Source organism: Episyrphus balteatus, chromosome 1 (assembly GCF_945859705.1).
Source record: "Episyrphus balteatus chromosome 1, idEpiBalt1.1, whole genome shotgun sequence".
NCBI classification, from domain to species: Eukaryota; Metazoa; Arthropoda; class Insecta; order Diptera; family Syrphidae; genus Episyrphus; species Episyrphus balteatus.
The window spans coordinates 14,526,690-14,542,086 of NC_079134.1; the positions used below are offsets into that span (position 1 = coordinate 14,526,690).

At 28.6% G+C, this 15,397-nt stretch overlaps 1 long non-coding RNA gene across 1 annotated transcript; it reads left to right on the top strand.

Annotated features, from left to right (window-relative positions):
* The first annotated feature begins 543 nt into the window (after positions 1 to 543).
* On the top strand, positions 544 to 1,045 carry LOC129907725 (uncharacterized). Its single transcript, XR_008771138.1, has 2 exons — positions 544 to 766; positions 825 to 1,045. It is a non-coding gene; the product is annotated as an uncharacterized LOC129907725 (long non-coding RNA).
* Positions 1,046 to 15,397: the final 14,352 nt, after the last annotated feature.

A 15,397-nucleotide genomic window follows, 5' to 3' on the forward strand; every position in this document is an offset into this window, starting at 1 on the left:
TTGAATTGAATTTATAGTGAAAAACCCACCATATCAACCAGATGTAGCAGACGGACTGAAAATGTATTGCAATTAAAAAATATGCACTATACAAGTGCATATGCAGCATAACGCAACGCAACGCTTCAGTTGTTGACCAAATTAAAAACTTTTAATAAATAATAAATTAAATCAAGTATGGGCATAAATGTAAAGGTACATATGTTTTGTATCAACATTATGTAAAGTGCTAAAGTTAATTGGCGGTTTTACATGATGGTATTCGAATTTTATGTATTTTTAATAAATATTTCAGAAAAAATACATTATATAAAATTGTGGTTTTTATATAAATTCTTGCAAATTTTATACTTTACCTGAAAATATTTACTTCAATATAAGTTCAATATTTACGTTAATTTTTTTTTTCCAAAAATTATATTTCATTTAATTTAAAATCATTATTGGTTTTTTTTTGTTTCAATTCAATTTTTATTTTATATATTTTTTTAACCGAATTTGTATAAAAAAAAAAATGGTAAGAAATCAAATTGACATAAACTTAATTCAGCGATAAAGCATTTTTTTTTACATTTTTACAGTTTTTAAGGAATAGTTCATTTAGGATTCTCCACCAAGTATTTAAGTCTCCTTTAATAAGAAATTCCATATTTACAAACACAGAGGGCGCTTTGTATCATTCGAAACCAGTTGGGGATACTGGAAAGACGATTGATCAACTTTTTGAAGAGAAAATGAATGAATACAAAACCAAAAGCAGAAGCATGTATGAATTTATTAATATTCTTCCAACTTAGATATTATTAAAATAACTTTTTTTTAAGTGGAGGAAAATTATTTGAACCAACTGAAAAGATATTGAAAGAACTTAACGACGAATATTGTCGTATAAATAAATTATACGGTGTTGAAGATGAAGCAGAATTTGAAGAATTCCCAACTTTTGATTTCAAGGACCCGGAAATCGATCCAATTAATGAAATAAATACAGACAATGACGAGTCTTCAGAAAATAAATAGTAAATTTGTATATTTTTCTATCAAATGTATATATGTGTATGATATTTTAAAACTTTGGGCCTTAACCAATGTTAGATCATACATTTAATTTGGTGTTACAATAATTTGGCGGGAAGGTCTTGAAATTATTAAAGTAAAATAAAAAAGAGAATTTCTTGTTGAACTGAAAACTTCTTTAGTATCGTGATTTGATTTTAAACAAGATAAAACGAAAACGCAACACGAACGTTCAACTTGTAATAACTTTTTTGTTTTAATAGACAGATGAATGAAATTTGTACTATATATAGGTAATTAAATAAACTATTAATGTACAATATTTAAATTAATTTTATATGCAAAATTCTGAGATAACGGTAAAAAGATGTTCTTTTTCTATACACGTTATATCTTTTGATCTAGTGCACATACAAATTTGAATTAACTTTAATACGCCTGCTGATAACATAACCTCTCATTTTATATATCACAATATATCAAGCTCTACAAGTTACACAATCTTAAATTGAAAAACTTGAAAAATACCTCAAAACACCTGTGGAGATCTGTTGACGATGACCAGTGTAGGAAGTACCGTAATTTCAGCTTGAAATTTCGACATAGTTGGCTTTAAACAATTCTTATTTTTTTTCTAGGCATGGTAGAAATACATATGATTCATACGTCATATAAAAGGTGAAATAACCTTTCAGATGATATAAAATTTACTATAGGTTGTCATTTAAAAAAATATATTTAATGGTATTGAAAGCGAAAAAAGATTGATTTTTTTGCTTTTTTGATGAAACGTGATTTGGTTTGAAAAAAATAAGCTCTTTTTGTAAATGTTGTATAGACATGAACGATATAAATATTTTGAGCTGAAACAATAAGCTTTCAGATGATATAAAATTAATATAGGTTGTCATATAAAAAACATGTATATTTAAAGGAGATAGAATAAAAAATAGGTAGGTAGATTTTTTCTTTTTTTTTGCAAGAACAAATTTTTTTTAAGGTTTCACTTCTACCACGTGTGAATTGCACACATGACTTTTTTTTTATTTCTTCATATTTTTTGGCGACTAATATTACAAACGGTTAACAACTTTCCAAAAAATATCAATTTAATATAAACATTTTATAACTTACTCTATTGGCTGCAATATTTTGTTTGAAAAAAAGGAACCGTTTTTACATGCACTTAGGTATACCACTTCCAAATATAACAACTCATTTAAAAAAAAAATTGTATACATTTTTAAATTTTAAACCAAATCGGTCACTGTGGCGTATGAGTAACATATTTTTAAATAAATTTTGATTCGTTGGGTATAAGAAATTTCATAAACTAGTAATTTAAGCTTAATGTACATACACGTTTTTGGATTTTGTGCAATTTGGTGCACTAAAAAATATAATATTTGTAAATTTTTGTTCCAAGATATTTCTTAGAATTTTTAATACAAGTATTTTCATTTTCTTATAGTAGAGTAAGAGCAGATTTTTCAATCTTCTAATAAACAGTCAGTTAACTGTTCGACGAGTAAAGTTATTAGGCTCATAAACAATCAGATAACAACATTGAATTTTTCAATAAAGAATAATTTATTCTACAGAATAACATAAAAAAATTGTCAAATTCAAAAATATTCAAAATTAAACGTCATTTTTATTCATAATTGTTTTTGTTTTCTTGTGTTCCTCTGTATTTTTGTCAAAATTCTTTCAAAGCAGCTGTGATAATTTACAAAATATCTTTATTTAAATTATTCCTTAGAATAATTTTTATTCGTCTCTGAAAGAAGCAGATAGTTTTATTCCTAGGAATAAGCTTTATCTGCCTGTTGAAAAAATGATTTTTTCAATATCAGGGGAATAAGTACTAACTGACTGTTTAACTGACTATTGAAAAATTGGCCCTAACTAAAGCAAATTATTAGGGAACCCGGCCGAACAGCTCTGATTTTGACGATTTTTTTTTTTCAAACGTAGGTAATTAAAAATACTTTAAGGTCTATAGATTAAAAATTGCCGGTGTTGCCGTATTGTTTTTTAAAATTAAAATTAATTTTTTTTTAACAAAACCATTTTTTTTGCTTAAATTTCATAAAACAAATGATAGCAAAAGATTCTCTAGGTAATTTAAGGAAATTATAAAAAGGCAGTAAGGGACAATCTTCCATCGTTTAAGCGATAAATGCAATTTTCTAACATTCTGACCTCAAACACAAAAAAAAATATTTTGAAAACAACGGCAACACCTACAATATTTTAAAATACATTTTTTAAAAGCCAGAAGCTCATTCTTATCTCTAAAATTTAAATTCACTAAATTTAATCAAGACTTTTTGAAAAAATGGTCCTTAAACTCAGAATTAAAAAAAAATGTTATTAGAAAAATTTAAAATTACTTTTTTCCAAACTTTTTCTAATAAAATATGAATTTATTTAAAAAAAATTTTTGGCCATAAATATTATCAGTTGAATTTCGAAGCAAAAAAGGTAAAATATATCACACTTTTGAAAAAAAAATGAAAAATTACTTCAATTTCAATGGTTTTTTTTTTATTAAAACTGAATTTTTGCATTGAAATAATTGATTTTCTTAAAGACTGTGGTAAATAGGAACTTTAAATTTTTGCTATTTAACTCTCAACAGTAAGGGTTATTAAATGAATAAAAAATAATTTTATGTTTAGATGTTGGACTTTAAAAAAAAAATAAGTTACATTTTTTTTCAAAACTTTTATTAAAAAAAGTTCTTCGAAAATGAAATACTTTTTAATTTTTTTCATAAAGCGTAATACATATTGACATTTCCTTTTATAATTTGAAATCATAATATATGCGGCCAAAAAAATTTGAAGATAAATGCATTTTATATTACGACCAAGTTTAAAAAACCACATGTTAAAATTTTTTCAATAATTTTTTTTTTTTCAAAAATCTGAGTTCAATTACCATTCTTTCAAAAGCCGTTCATTCAATTAACTTAATTTTAATTTTACATATATGACTAAGCTTCTAGCTTTTAAGAAATGTATATTTGAATATTGTAGGTGTTGCCGTTGTGTTCAAATATTTTTTTTTGTGTTTGAAGTCAATTAATAAGAAAATTGCATCTATCGCTTGAACTATGGAAGATTGTCCCTTACTCCCATATATTTTTTTTCCTTGAATTTAACAGACAATCTTTTGGCATCAATTAATTTATGAAATTTAAGAACAATTTTTGAAAAAAATTTGTTTTTGTTCACAAAAATCTTCAATTAAATTTAAAAAATCAAAACGGCAACACCGGCAATTTTTAATCTATAGACTTTAAAGTATTTTTAATTACCGACGTTTGAAAAAAAAATATCATCAAAATCCAAGCTGTTTGGCCGGGTTCCCTAATATTGCCAATTTTTGAGCTTTAGTTACTCCACTATTACAGCCTTTCAAAAATAACAAAAAAAAAAAAAAAAAAAACCGATTTCCTTTACCTTCTTCACAGTTATTTTTTTTTAATAAATTTTAAAATATTAAAATTTAATCGGTTAATAAGGGCACATTTTTGGTAAAAAAAGAAGAAAAAGTTTTTTTATTTGGTAACGAAACGATTTGCCCTTTATGGTAAATATTCTAACCATTAACGTAAGACAGAGGTTCGTTGACCGTGTAATCATAGGTAAGATCAGATAAGTACTGTTTTAAAATATGTCTGTGCTTTCAAGTCAAAGGTACGTAAAAACATCTCCAAAATAAATGCTTTTTTCAACTGCTTTTTCTGCGAGTCTTCATAATTCAATTGGTTCACTAAATCAATAGCAAGTTTAGCATCTTTCAGCTGATGCAATTGCAAAATACGAGACATTAATAAAGTAGCGAGTTATAATAAATATCATCAACTTATGTGGTTTTTATTTAAAATGTTATAAAACTTTTTTGAAGCAAGTTTAAATTAATTTAAAAAGTATTCAAACAATATTTTTTCCAAAGAGAAAACTAAAAAATGTTATACCTATATGAAAAAATTCATCTAAATATTTTCTCTCTCAGTTATTGGCATTTAGAATCTCAACATGCCAATCCAAAGATCCAAAACATTTTTCTCTACAAAAAAAAAAAAAACTAAGAAAACAAAAAAAAAAATATATTACAAAAAAGTGGGATTATGGTTTCAATATCCAATCTTTCTAGAGAAAGCCTTTAAAATGCAATCACTTTTTAGCTCAAGAGGTAGAAAAGTTTCGCAAATCCTCTTTCGATTAAATTGCATCCTTCTTTCTATATCAATAACCCTCGTTTCGTTTTTTTTTATTTTTCGTGCTTTATACTGAGACTACCGCCATCTACCGCACTTCATTATCATATCATCCTGCATAAGAAGGAACATCAATCGGACCGATAACACACACACAGTATAGAGGTAAATCGATTTTCATAAACTTTTTTTCCACAGTTTTCTCATCTCTGTGTTTGTACTCGACATATTGAATCGAGTGTGTTAGTGTTGGTGTGTTACTGTAAAATTAATTTTCTTGTAAGTCCTTTTTTGGTTTATATTGTTCGTGTTTTTTTTTTTTTATTATTTCTTTTTTATTTTTTATTTTCTGTGCGATTATTATTGTTATTATGAATTGTAGCCGCATCCTTTGTGTTATCCTGGATTACAAGGGTATTTCCAGTTCAGAAAACGATTAATCTATTTGCATTCTTTGAATTATTTGAGTTGAAAAATGCGAAATCAGAGTAGCCTGGAACATATCCTGTTGATTTATTCGAGGCTTGGGATTGAGTCTGAGGGTGGAAACAGGCAGGGCATATAAATCACCAGATGAAGAGTATATGAATATTTAAATAAAATAAACGAAAGGCACTCGGCGGCATTCGACAAAAAGAAAGACATTTTTAAAGTCCATCTTTTTTTTCTTTTATTTTTTGGGGGGAGGTGGATATTTATCCTTCGTGTTTACGACAGGAACGCGAAATCAAGCCTCCTCTCCTCATCTCCATTCAAAGTCCTGAATTCAAATAACTAATCGAATGCAGAGAGAGAAAGAGTTCATCCCTTGTTTACACGGGGGGGAATCGGTTCGGAATATAGTCGCAATGAGTGGCGTTTGGCGAATCCTTTGAACTTTTGCTCAAGTTTTATATAGCAAAAAGCGATGTTGATGCCATCAGAATGGATAAAATCAACACAAATCACTTCATCAATGAGAAGGGGGGGTAACAGCATGGTTTTCATAACGTTGTTGGCATGAAATGGTCATATGTATACCTATGTTAGCCCCCGAACAGTCAAGGTAAATATAAATAAACACCCGTCGTATTATTAAACGATGTCCTGTTGTAGTCCTGGACTCCTGAATCCTGATAGAAATGAATATGGAATAGGTAGGTACTCACATGAAATGGACAGTTGTTTTTCGTGCTTTTAGCATAGCATAGGCCAAGCGAAAAGCAAATACCAAATATTTAGTGGGCGAGTCAGTTAGTCAGTCAGTTGTTGTTGAGTTTTTTTTGAGGAGGCGGAAGTTTTTGACTTTCAAAACAAAATGACCATTTGTGATGAGGATAGCGATATTCAAAACGAGTATACGTACCTTTGTTTTACATATATATGTAGTATATGTGCGGAGTTGGTGTTATTTGGCTACAGGACATTGAAATTTGTTGTTTGTTTTGTTTCACTTTGTGTTGGCCAATATGCAAATGGGAAAATAATAGCTGGGTACTGCAAATTCAAATATACACACGTAAAGGGAAATGGACAGGACATATTCGAGTTTGATTACTTTGCCAACTGTTTTGCATTTTACAGTAATATTAGTTTGCAGGATATTTACCATTCTTCATTAATTTTGGCTTTGAAATTATAGGTTAAAAAAAATAAAAATCTGGAATGGTGATATCTAATTTTATTAGTAATGGGAACTATCGAATAAAAACTATGGAACTATCGATAGTTGTAAAATATTCATTCATTCGGCAGTTTTAAATCATTCATTTAGTTACTATATTCATTTGATAGTTTTGTATTCCATAGTTTTTTCATTCGAATAGTTTTTTTTATTTGATAGAGTCATATTTTTCGATAGTTTATTTGATAGTTTCAATGTGCTTGAAAATGCAACTTTTTTAGTTTTTCAAAGTTGGCTCAGTTAAGAAAGATTTTGGCCTTTGAAATTTTCTGTTTTAAGCCCGAAATCATCGAAAAGACCCATATATATTTGGCATTTATTGATTTTTTATCGACGACGTTTATAGATCAAATATATGGTCTTTTAGTAGAATTACAGTTTGCAGAAGATATTTTATCAGTAAAATGACTATTTTGAAATTTTTAAACATATGTGTTTGAAAAAAACTCTTTTCTCTGTTTAAAAAAAAAACTAAATATTCTACTAATTTTTTCTTCAAATTTTATTATTTCAATTCTTTATATTATGGCCAGTAAAATGACACTTTTTTAATGTTATTTCCTACAAAAAATCATCAAAATTTCATTTAATCTACATACATAGTTCTGTGCACAAGGTAAAAGGGCTTAAGTCGACTTAAGCCAAAAATGATTTTTTTGAATAGTTAAATAAAATGAAAAATTAGCTTCATTTCTGTGTCTTCAGATTATTTTTATTCCATCTAGAAGTCGCATTTTGGGGGTGTTAAAACGGCTTAATTCGACCATATCTAAAAATTTGCATTTGGTTAAGTGTCCTAAGTACAGCTATTTTTTTCGCTTTATTTTAATATGGCTTATGTCTAAATAAGCCGTTTTAAAAAAAATTAAATTTCACTTTTTTTTTATTAGGAAGAAAATATTAAGTATACTTAGGCCACTTTTCCAAATCAAAATATTATGCTAAGTAAAATTTTAATTGTACTTAAGCCGGTTTTCCCTTTTAATTTTTAAATTTAACTGACATAAGCCCTTTTACCAAAATAAAATCTTGGAGTTTGTTTGAACTATGTGAACATAAGCCGCTTTTCCAAAAGAAAAAATCAAACTTCAAAGATCTTTATCGTTTGGAACAACGGTTTAACGGACATAAGCCACTTTACCCAAAGCATTTTTACTTGCTCTATAGGGCAAGTATTGGTTTCGTGTAGAAAAAAAAAATCGAGGTTTTAATCAAAACCAACATTACGATTATGGAGAAGATCAAAAAAGTGGTTTTCGTCATGCCGTCCGTCGGTCTGTGCGTCTGTGCGTCTGTACGTCCATCTGTACATCGAGCTAGGGCCTAAACGGATGGATGGATTTGCTTGAAACTTGGTACAGATGATTTTTACATAATTCCCTAGACCCGTTTTTTTTATTTTTTTAATATCTCCATTTTAACGCATATCTCCCATATAACGTTTTCGAGGTATTGCAAATTTTTCGAAAACGGCTCTAACGATTTCGATTAAATTTGGTGTGCGCAATACTCTTATTGATTCTAACAAAACTGCGTTTTTAGTTTTTCTCAAAAAATTCGGAGAACGGAAATATGGCGTTGCCGTTTTTCAAAAATTAACATATTTTTTAAGTTCATATATTTCATCAAAACATGAGTTAATTTTATTCAAAATTTACAGACATAATTTTGAAGTGTCAAAAATTAAAAAAAAAAATTAAAAAAGTTTTTGAAAAAATTTTTTTTTTAATGGCGTTTTCGATTGGCAGTCCGGAAGCGTCCGGAATCATTCTGAAAAAGTTTTATTTACACAAAACTATGAGTTTTGTGCGAATAAAACGCTTTCAGAATGATTCCGGACGCTTCCGGACTGCCAATCGAAAACGCCATAAGTTTTTGAAAAAAAAAATTTAATTTTAATTTTTTTAACTTGCAACTTTATTTTTTGATTTTTTTTTCTCGACTAAACAAAATCTTAAATTTCCAATAGCTATTTAAGATAACGATACTTTGAACTGCAAGAGCAAGTACGTGCGACCCCAGTCGTGCATTTTATTTAAATTAACGTTGTTTTAAGTTCAAATAAGCCGTTTTACTACGATCAAAGTATACTGGATTTAAAAAAATATTAAAAAGGAAAAGTGATTTATGATGACATAAGCCATTGTATTTTGAGTTGTGAAAGCGTTTAATACGTTCGTTTAATAGAAATTAAATGGGATTCAAGGGGATAATTGTAAACTATTAAGCAATTTCACTTTATCTTTATTATTTATATTGCAACTGGACTAAATGGCCATGAGAGCTTATAGGCATATTTTTGTATGTTTTTTCTTCTTATTTATTTTCATATTCACTAAATCAAGTATTTTTATGCATTAACACTAAGTAGTACATATGTTAACTTGTGTTATTGTTTCTAACCTCAAAAATATTCTAACTATTAATTGTTCAAAGAAGATGTAACAGGTGTGGCATTAGAAAGTCACACCCGTTACCTACATTCAAGTATAATCTATGTATATTCAAGAATAACAATCTTAAATGTTTTGGGTTTAGGCTTAAGTTTTTATAAAATTTGACGTTTCTATTTATTAGCGTCTTATTTTCAAAAACTAGGAAAATGGGTATTAGAAAAAAAAACTATGACTGATACGAATTAGAGTATGTTGAAGAGATGTAAAATTTATTTTACTCAAAAAGGCCACGAGAGAAGGAAAAAAAATTAAAAAAGAAGATCTGAGTATATAATGCAAGTAGAATAGCAATTTTTGGCGAAAAAGTACTTCAGAAAACTTAAACACTTGATGAAGAAAAAGAATTATAACAACGACTTTCTCATCTACCCCATGCAAAAATATCTCTTGGAAGAATTGATACCTATGAAAAAATTATCTTTATTTAAAAGATAAATTTAAAAAAAAATTAAAAAAGATCGCTCTTTTTCAAAATTACTTTTTTATTTTAGTTTGTCATTTTCAATATTCAAAAATGCTCTTATAACAAATTCAAGAAATGTACATTAATCGAAATCGATTACTGGTTATTGTGGTAATATTGAACAAAGAAAGTTATTGGAAACAAAAATTTTGACATTTTCAACAACTGTAAGCCATATTGTGTATGAATTCAAACATCTAAGTCTCTTCTTTCACCTCCTGGATTTTTCCAATTTTAAAATTTATCAGGATAACTATTTCTTCTTTTATCTACATAATTTCATTGACTTCAACTTTTTTCAAACAAAAAAAAACTCGTGGAAAAGCCCCAGTTTTTCACAACACCATTTCGACGTAATGAATCAGGCCATTTAAGGCCTAGTGGAAAAATTGGGCTTTTCCATCAAACCTCCTTTGAAGCTTTTGAAGCTTTTGAAACCGATAAACGGTAGTAGTCTTCCCTTCCACACAAAGTAAGGCAGTTCTTAATTCTAAATTAGATCCAAAAACTTGCTTTGAGACTATACTTGGTACATAAACCACTTCCGACGGCTTTGATAACAAAAGCTTCCTTTTTTGGACCTAGCGAACTATACTCGCAGAGAAATGTCTTCAGTTTGTTGTAGAAATCGTGCTTTGCGAGCATTTTGCCGAGCTTTTTGAAGGTGTTAGCACTCCATTATAAGAAAAGTCATAAGGTTTGTTGCCCTGATGTATGTGCTTTCTTAATCAAGATGATCCTACTTTTCGCATGAGTAACCTTTAAGAAACCTAGAAAAAGAAAATTTTACCATGTTCTCTCCTACATTTTGTGTCAAATCTGGGTTTTGGCAAAATTTAATTTGGGTTAAAGAAATATCATTCACTGTGCGAATAGCGTCTTTAGAGGTGTAGAGAGATATACATGGCATCATTTTGATTAAATATTGTAAAAGAATCAGGTCTTAATCAAGTCGGCTTATGGACGATAATTTAATGCGATAACGTCATAAGAAAACAGGTTGTATGCTTTCAATATAAAAATGGGTTAAAAATGATTTGCAAGCAAAAAAAAAGTACTCCAACCTTGGACCTCTGGTGCAAAAGTCAAATCATTCAGGGCTTAAGCACCCTGGTCTGCAGACTCCATATACGTATGGCTGCCTTAATTTCGACTTGCCTTCATATAACTTGGCCTTTAAGATGAAATTGCAATCCATATCACACAGCTAACAGGCTCAGGTGGAGCGGGAGAAAGATTCAAACCTGATGGATGGATGGTAGCGGGGTCAAAAAGAGGCGTTTACAATCTGTATTATCACCAAACATCGAGCATGTCACTTTAAACAATGACAACGGCTTAAATTTCTTTTTGTATATCGCAGTCTAACTTTTTAAGTAATTTATTTTTATATTCTTTAAGTTCTTTACAACTATTTCAATGAAAATTGGTAAAAATTTCCTAATGGAAAAGCGTCTTAACTAATAACATGATCAAATTTATAAATAGGAAAAATGACTTATGTATACGTAAGTTCACACAAGAATTTAAAAAAAATGCGGAAATCGGCTTAAGTGACATATTAAGATACCAATTAGAAAAAGAAAAAAGGTCTTAAAAGTGAGAACTTTTGCTTCTAAAAACTTAAATTAAACTATTTTTTTTTAATCCTTAAATGCATATAAAAAGAGTAGAAAATTATAATGCCAAGGTGCAAATTTCATGTTTCTACACAAAACGGTTCCCCTTTAATATTTTTTTAAAGTTTAAATTCGTTCTCCTGAAAAATGATTAAAAACGACTTAAGCCGTTTTACCTTGTGAGCAGAGAGTTATATCAATTTGTTTGCCAAAACTTTTTTTAAGAGGTTAGGACACTAAAAGTGCTGAAAAAAATAGGTTTTTATTTTTTTTTTTAATCAAACGAAATGTGGTAGCAAAAAAGTGCTGAGGTACATGATTATATTGTTAGGCAGGTAATGGGTGTAATTTTAAAGAATCATAAGAAAATAACAAAATAGCGTGCTTACAGTGATTCTGAGTAAGCGCCTTTGTAAAAGAAAAGTATCTAGCTAAACGGCACACAGCGCAGCTCAAGCAGTTTTGAACATTTTGACTTAAAATTTAGTACAAATATTTAAAACATTACTTCGCATTGAAATACGTACCTACGGGATTTTTAGAATATTCAAATTTCAGAATTTGGAACGCAAGTAGGTTTTTTTACACAAAAAAGCAACCTTAAATTGCTTATCAAGTTCGATCTATTAAATGAATCAAAAAATTCGTACCTACATTTTTCCGCGCGAAATATCTATAGTGTTTTTTAAAGATTTGTCATAAATTTTAAGTGAACATATTCAAAAATTTTTGCTGCGAGCAGTTTTCTACAATGCACGTACAGAGATTCTCTGTAGAGACACTATTTTGTGATGTTTGTTTATATAGTTTTTGTAGTTACACTCAAATACCTGGCCTGACAGCATTAAGGGAATTTTTTTCAACACCTTGATTGGCCTAACCACATTAAATAAAATTAAAAAAAAAAATTGCTTACGATTACGATCATACGATAACGTTTTGTTTATTGCTCTCTCTATTTAATCAGTGGAAAAAAATAAGGACGCATAGCAACCATGCGTTAACAAACGTATGCCGTAGTTAAACCCCTGAGTAGAATATGAAGTTTTTTTTACAAAGAGAAAATAGTTTTTTTGTCCAACATGTATGTTTAAAAGTTTCAAAATAGTCATTTTACTGATAAAATATCATCTGCAAACTGTAATTCTACTAAAAGACCATATATTTGATCTATACACGTCGATAAAAAATCAATAAATGCCAAATATATATGGGCCTTTTCGATAATTTCGGGCTTAAAACAGAAAATTTCAAAGGCCAAAATCTTTCTTAACAACTTTGAAAAACTAAGGACGCCATCGTGTTCAGCATACTCGAATTATCTTCAGTAGATGGGAGCGCCATGTGTCGGTTTTTTGAACTAGCACAGTGTTTTTAATCGAATGAATGTATGAATAAATGAATGAACTATCGATAGTTCAAATCATTCGATAGTTCCCATCACTAACTTGTATTCTTAAAATTTTACTACATTTACTTCTTAACTTACAATTTTGATAGTTGGAGTTGTTCTTAATCATTTTTATCAAAAAACAAAAACAAAAAGACTTCCAATGTTCTAGAGAAACTTGGTACCTATGTTCTTTTTAATTATTTATTTGTTTTGTTTTCTCTATGAAGTACTAGTTTAGTCAAAAACAGAAAACAATTGTTCTTCTTTCAGGTCTCTAAAGCCGGTTTACGGACGATGATTTTACGTGATAACGTCGTAAAACAGGTAGTGTGCTTTTGTTTAAAATGGTCAATTGAAACGTTTATTTATTTCAAACAATCATAATTTACAAGAAAAAGCTAAAAACATTACCTTTTTTACTTTTCTCTTAATATTATTTTTTTTTTTTATTTTAAAAACTTGCAAAAAAAAATTATGCAATTTAAAGCCAAGTATTTCTTCTTAAGAATAAAACCATTTTTAAATTTTTATAATGCGCAAAAAGTATAAAAATAATTTATCGAAAACAATCATTTTCATCAAAAATAGCAAAAAAACATGAACAACCTATTAAAAAATTTTATACCATCTGAAAGCTTATTGTCTTAACTCAAATTATATATACTGTGGTAATAAGTTAAAAGAGCTTATGTCGACATAAGTGAAAAACGATTTTATTTGCTTAACATGTTCACCTTTTGTTCAGCTTTGTTTTAGTCTGGGTCTCATTTCTCTACGCAAAATATAAACCGTTAAATTAAAAAAAAATCATAATAGCTTAAGTCTTTTTGGACAAAAACTGCATTTGCAAAATAGCTTATGTATAAAATCGTCAAAATCTTAAAAATAATACACTTTTTTAAATAAGCTTAAGTCATGACATAAGCTACTATGACAATTTGAATTCAAATATATTCATCGCTTAGGTCAACATAAGCTATTTTAAACTTGTGGTCGAGTGAACCATTTGTGTTCTTATGTCGACTCAAGTCATTTTTAAAAAATGCATTTTGAACCAAACCCAATTTTGCAAAACAGCTTAAGTAAACATAAGCTGTTTTGTTCCTTGAAATGTCTGCAAAATTGTATACTTAAGTCAAAGTAAGTTATTTTTTCAAATGTAACGGCCGTCCCGAACGTTTTCAAGGAAAAATATACATATGAAAATTAAGGGTATAACAAGCCTGTACCCAGAAAAAAAAATTGTTGGTTTAGCGGCAACAGTTTAAAAGTAATCACAAAAAAAGTAAAAAAAAATCTGGTCCACAAACTTCATTTGCTTATACTGAAAAATGATAAAAATTGACTTAAGCTCTTTTAACTTATTGACACAGATAGATCAGGTCTATGAGACATCTACAAAAGGAGCTAGAATTTTTTGAACTCGATAAAAAAAGCAAAAAAAAAAAAAACATTTATTTTTATGTTCTCAGGCTATGGAATCAATTTTTTTGTTTGACAACCTATAAAAAATATACACCATGTGAAAACTTATTGTTTCACCTTTCAAATGACGTATCAATCTCATTTCAAAGATGCCTACAAGAGAAGTTAGAATTTTTTAAAGTCAACCATGTCGAATTTCCAGACTGAGATTACGGTACTTCCCACACTGGTGGCTGTTCGGGGCACAACAGATCTCCACTGGTGTTTTGAGGTTTTTCGCAAGTTTCTTGATTTAACATTGTGTAGCTTGTAGTTAGTCTACCGTTATGTATGATATACCAAATGAAAGGTAATTGTATCAGGATGCTCATAAAAGTTAATAAAATTTCTATCTGCTCTTGGTCAAAAGTTATAACCTGTTGAATTCTAAAATTTTATTTCACCGTTATCTCAAAATTGTGTTTACGAAAATGTTTAAAACTTCGCACACATATAGTCGTAGTCATGGTCTATCCTGTTTCTATTACAGAAAAAAATATAAAAATAAAAAACGATGAAAATCGGTTAAAAACGGTCAAAAAACGTGTTTTTTAAAAATTTGTTTCTTCCGTTATTCAGTCAAAACTCACTAAACGATTCCAAGTTTTTTGAACGCTCCAAAAAAAAACTTAAAATAAAAAATTAACCAAAAATTCCCCTAAAAAACAAGGTGTTTTTTAAAAATTCATATCTCGAAACGCAGAGTGTTGGAAAAAATCCGTATCAGACGCCTAATTTTTTTCTCTCATCTTTCACCTGGAATCTTTAGAATTGTCAAAAAAAATTTCCTTTACCCAAAATCATCATTTTGTCATAGCCACAACACGTGTACAACGTTCAAACAAAACGTTATAGCTTAGTTTCAAATTTTTTTTAGAATTTTTTCTTAATTGCAGTTATTCTTAAATTAATCTCATATATCTATAGCAAAAAAATCAATTCTCTACGACTTCGCGTTTAGATTTTAGCCCAAATTTCATCTTTCCGTTTTACCCCTGTTTACCCTATTAAATGACGGAATTTTAAAAAATTCTTCATTTGGATTAAGTTTAAGGTTATTATCTTTCAAATAAGCTATAGAAGATTTTTGT